The following is a 6000-nucleotide window of genomic DNA, read 5'->3' as shown; positions in this document are numbered from 1 at the left end:
TTTTCCTGCCTCTCTGCCTGCCTCTTTGCCTATTTGTGATCTCTCTCTCTCTCTGCCAAATAGATAAATAAAATCTTTAAAAAAAAATCCACTTTTTTTGCAGGGAAATACTGCATTACAGGATTGAAAATGGTAACAGTCTTTTAAAACTTCAAACAGGAAGAGGTGGCACCACTTTGCCCCATGATGTGTCTTTGGAGGTTTCTGAGACAGTGCTTAGGGTTTGGACACTGCCGTCATTACCATCTTTGAGGAGAAACACTATAATAACAGCAATACACATTTTATAAAATATTTTCCAAAGTTTTCAAGACTCTAGCTTGGAGCAGATCAAGAGAATGCCAATCAGCCCCAGGGCAGGAATGTCTATGTGGCACTAAACCATCATTAGAAACACAAAAAAATGAAAGAAAAAATAGACAAACTGAACTTCATCAAAATTAAAAACTTTTGTACTTCAAAGAATACTATCAAGAAAGTAAAAAGAGAACATACTTGCAAATCATATATGTTAAAGGACTAGTATCCAGTATACATAAAGAACAGTTACAGCTCAGCAATAAAAAGACAAATGACCTAATTAAGAAATGAGAACTCTCTTTCTACAAAGAAGATACACAAAGGTCAACAAGCACAGGGAAAGATGTTCATATCTTTAGTCATTAGGGAGATTGAAATCAGAACGAGATTCTACTTCACACCCACTGGATGGCTATACTAAAAAAGATGGACAATAACAAGTGTCAGCAAGGATGTGGAGAAATTGGAACCCTCCAACAGTACTACTGGGAATGTAAAACAGTGGTGCAGCTGCTTTGGAAAACAGTTTGGCAGTTACTCAAAAAGCTAAACATATATAGAATTACCATATGACTCAGCAATTCTACCTAGGAATTCTACCTAGGAAGGTACACATCCCAGAGAAATGAAAACATGTCTATGCAAAAACTTGTACGAAAATGTTCATAAGAGTATTATTCATAATAGCTAAAAAGTGGAAATAACCCAAATGTCCATCAACTGATGAATGGGTAAAGAAAATACGGTGCATTCATACAATGGAATACTCTTTGGCAATAAAAAGAAATGAAGTACTGATACATGTTACAACAGGGATGAAACTTGAAACATTATGCTAAGCAAAAGGAGCCAAATACACACAAAAGAAGCCATATATTATATGATTCCATTTTAATGAAATGTCCAGAGTAGGCAAATTTAGAGAGACAGAAAATAGGTTAATGGTTGCTAGGAGCCAGCAAGAGAGGGAAATGGGGTGCTACAAAGAAGTCCAAAACTGAGTCATTTGCCCCCATCACAGAAAACCAAGATTTAATAACAGTTTCAACCTCTCCCCCAAACGTAGTCTTAACCAGTCAGTCAGGAATTTTCTGGTCAGTACCAATGAAGTAATCTGTCATGTGGGCCCTCCCCATTTCCCCCCACAAAGGAAGATGAGGTAATCTGCATAATAAGACCCCATGTTCCTCTCCCTAGGGAAAGTGACCTCACCTGAAATAATCTTTTTTTTTTTTCCTAATAAGTTCTTGGCCCACCCTCCTTCCTATAAAAACAGTCCATTTTGTGCAACTCCTCAGAGCTCCTTTCTATTTGCTAGATGGGATGCCTCCCAATTCCTGAGTCATTTAATAATTTACTGGATTTATTTATAAGATTTACTGGGCTCAATTTTTGTCTTTAACAGGGGAATGGAGAATGGCTGCTAATGGGTACGGGTGTCTTTTAAAAGTGATAAAAATTATGGAATTAGATGATAGTGGTGGTTGCACAACCCTGTGAACGTACTAAAAACCACTGAATTATACACTTTAAAAGGGTGAATTTTATGGTTCATTGATTATAGCTCAATAATACTTTAAAAATCATTAGAATAAGTGGGAAGTAGGGTGCCCATTAACTCCACATGGGACTCTTCTCATAACTAGCAAAATGTAAAATGCCCTGAAGGGGGGGGGATCCCCAAATCAATCAGCGCACCATTCCTCAATAGCGCCAACACATCACTGTGGAAAACTTGTGCACTGTGCATTGGGATAACTGTCCCATGCATAGGAGACCCAGCCCTGAACTTGAGATTAACCGTGTGACAAGATAATGCCAGACAAAATAATGCCTGGATTAGTGCTGATAACTGGAGATGAGTCATTTATCTTATTACCTAAATTATAAACTCTTCAATATTTTTACCACGAAATTGCCAGATTCAGAAAATATTAACAACAAAAACAATTGGAGAATAAGAGCTATGGAAAAGTAGGCAAGTGTTTGCTACACACAAGCCAGAAGATGGAGCACGTAAACATAATATGAGAAGAACTGTGTGAGTGTGAATGATTTACACTCTGCCATAATGAATAACAGAAAAATGGTGACATGAAAGACAATTCTTTAAAAATTCCAGTGCTGCCAGTGCAGAACTTGACCTGAGCCCTCTTCTCCAGGAAAACAGCTCTTGCTAAGACAGTCCCCACATTTTTGTGTTCTGGCAAACAGCTAATGTTTGCTGGAGAATAATTCCTGGCCCCTTCAAGGTCCTTTTAGCAGAACTAAGAATCAAAATGATATGAGACAAATAAATAGAAGATTTAATTCAATTTCGTACATGCAGGAAATCCACACAGACATGGAAATTCCAAAGACAAGTCAGGCAAAAAGAGGTCTAGATGTCATCTTGAACTAAAAAGAAGTGGGTAGGGGTCTGTGACTTCAAAGGGAGGGAGTGTATTTCACAGTAAGATGAAACAGAGTAAATGTTCGATAAACACATCTCTGTTGGGCCACTCAGAAAAATCAGGACACAGAAAAGTTTTTTTTTTTTTTTTTTGTTTAAGCAGCCTCCACACTCAGTGTGGAGCCCAATGTGGAGCTTGAACTCAAGAGCCTGAGATCAAGAGTCAGACACTTAACTGACCAAGCCACCCAGGGACCCCAGAAGACTTTGGTCAAAGTGACCTTGCTAGGTTCCACCTCCCTGTCTACCACACCTAGTTTTGAGGGAGTTATCTATGGTAATAGCTCCCTTCCTGAAGCAGATCCTCTATCTCAATTCTCTTTAGGCAATTAAAGAAGAGGTAAAGAACTTTTCCTGAATTTGCTGGGTATTGATCATTTTTTAACTCAAATAGTTTTCAGGCTAAAGTGGCCCATCTTGGGGCGGCCTGCCTTTGGACCCTACACCCTTATCGCAAAGAACTACCTTTCTACATTTCACTTAGACAAGACCTGCTGTCCACTTTCTTTTGATGCATAGGTCTGATGGGTGATTCCCTGATCTCCCCGCCTCCATAAAACCCAAGCCTCTTTCCTATACATGGAGGCATTCCTCACTAACGAATGTTTTTTCTGTTACCGTAGCCTAAATAAAATAATCTCCTTAGTTTTCTGGTGCATTTTTGTCTTTTACAAGCATATAATAAATCCTTTATGATGAACATAAAGAAAGAGGTATACAGTTTTTATTAGTAGACAATCTGTTCTTTCTGCCTCCACTAAGAAAATTTGTTGAAAAAATATTTAAAGAATGTCAGTTTGAAGGGATGCCAAATTATTTGCCAACCAGGGGTACCGACAGCTAGAGCTTGTCTTGACCAGCCAGCTCGGATAACAAAGACCGTGGAGCAGACTTCTTTGGGGGGGGGGGAATCACCCCCTCGTGGTGATAAATCAAGGGAGTTTTTGTTTTTTAAAGCCCATTTTATATTTCTAGAGTAACTGTCTACATTCTAGGGCTTAGGGCTAGTTTTTCTCTAATCCCAGACCTCTCTGAATGCCAAGTATCTAGATTTTCCCAGTTTTTTTTTTATAATAAGGGGGAAAAATACATGTGTAGAATGAATTTTATGCCAGATTATCAGAGTTTTCATCTTACTGCTACATCTCATTTATAACTTCTTCTCATACCTTGACCACTATAGATATGTTGTCTTGCTTAGAGCCATTCTAAATTATGGATGACAAATAAAACAGAAATACTCCGAGCTAATCACAATTCAGTAGCATCTGGAACTTTCTCACAGGGGCGTTCGGGAATAGGTTCACTCTGGTCTGTTAGTGAGACACGTAGCTGAACTGCCCTGACATTTTCACCAAGCTCCTCCATTCCTGATTCTTCCCAAGGATCTGCTGGTCACCCTCAGAGCTGGACGCACACCATCAGCTTGTCCGGATTTGTCTTGACTTTGTCCATGCTAAAGCCCAGGGGCTTCAGGTAACAAAAAAGCTGCACAATTGAATATTCATGATAATTTCTTCTGTGACCTGTGAAAACGGGATCTGGTTCTGTCTAGTGCAAGATCTTGCTCCTGGGGCAAACCTTTTTGGAGGTTGATTAATCAAAAAAGCTATTCAATCTGGAAAATCAGGGCTCAGAAAAAGAAATGTGCTTCATCCTGGAAACTGCCTGGGCTACCCCCTCTTCTTGGGTACAGGATCAGGCTAGTTCAGTAACACCTGTTCCAATGATCAGTGTGGAAAGAAAACTGATTGCCACAGTCCTTGGGTCTGGGGCTTCTGTGTTGTTGGTGTGTGGGGACAGGAAATCCAAAGCCTCATCATCCAGTTTCTGTGTGCCCGCTGTGCTGTGTTTGTGTTGATGGGCAGCACAGGGAAAGGCAGTCCTTGCCCAGTGCCTCATCTGCAGGAACTAAGAAAAAGAGGTTGTGTGCCGTAGCAGAGCGATCCTGAGTAGGGAGACCCACACTCTGGTCCTGTGCTGTCACTTTTTGGCAGTGAGACTTTGGGCAAGTCGTTGTCTCTGTTGTTTGTGCCTGAGCCCTTCATCTGTAAGACTAAGGGACCTGATCCAAACAATCAAATGGTCCTTTTCTAAATCTAGCTTTTGCTCATGAATTACTCTGGAAATAATATAAAAAGTTTAATTGACTTAAAAAGGTTCTTTTTTTTTTAAGATTTTTTCTTTTAAAAGTAATCTCTACACCCAACATGGGGGCTCAAACTCACCACCCCAAGATCAAGAGTCACTGTTCCACTGACTGAGCCAGCTCGGCACCCCAGTGCAGGTATTTCTAATAGTAGGAGTACAATCAGGCCTGGGTATTTCTAGCAGGACTGTGCTTGTCATTCTTCTAAGACTTATTTATGGAGCACCCACTGGGTGCTTGATAAAAGAATAATGAAAACAAAGACACCCATCTTGCATGAAACTTAGAACCTAGCAGAAAGAGACAGACCCTAAACAACAACAAAAATAGTAAATACACGGGGCGCCTGGGTGGCTCAGTGGGTTAGGCCGCTGCCTTCGGCTCAGGTCATGATCCCAGGTCCTGGGTTCGAGCCCCACATCGGGCTCTCTGCTCAGCAGGGAGCCTGCTTCCTCCTCTCTGCCTGCCTCTCTGCCTGCTTGTGATTTCTCTCTGTCAAATAAATAAATAAAATCTTTAAAAAAAATAGTAAATACAAAGTTATTATTGTACAACAACAAATTACTTATGCGGGTAATTCCAGCAAAAGGACTGTTTAAGTAGATATCCCAAACCAGCCTTTATGGAGGCTAGTTTGAAAGCTTTAATATTTATTGCTTTCTTTAACCAACTAAGTATAGATGGTCACTAAACTTACGATGGTTCAATTTAGGATTTTTTTGGCTTCATGATGGAATGAAAAAGCTAGGCATTCAGTAGAAACCATACTTGACATTTGTAATTTTGCTCTTTTCCAGACCAGCCAGGAACAGCTCCCCGGCCGCTGCATGATCACCAGGGTAAACAGGCAATATCCTGTGATGTTCAGTAGGTCAAGTGCATTAAATGCATTTCAACATAGTATATTTTCAACTTAGGATAGGCTTATCTGGACGTAACCCCATTGTAAGTTGAGGAAGATCTGTAGATTGGCCTGTTGTGGAAAGGGGGAAAGGGGCGGTCAAGTGGCCCCAGGTTCTTGCCCTAAGACTTTTATTTACAAGTAGCAAGACCAATTCAGCCTAGATGAAGCAAAAAAGAATTTATGCTAAGGATCCAG

The sequence above is a fragment of the Lutra lutra genome, chromosome 9 (genome assembly GCF_902655055.1).
Source record: "Lutra lutra chromosome 9, mLutLut1.2, whole genome shotgun sequence".
In the NCBI taxonomy this organism is placed as follows: domain Eukaryota; kingdom Metazoa; phylum Chordata; class Mammalia; order Carnivora; family Mustelidae; genus Lutra; species Lutra lutra.
Note: the sequence above shows the minus strand (reverse complement) of the source record.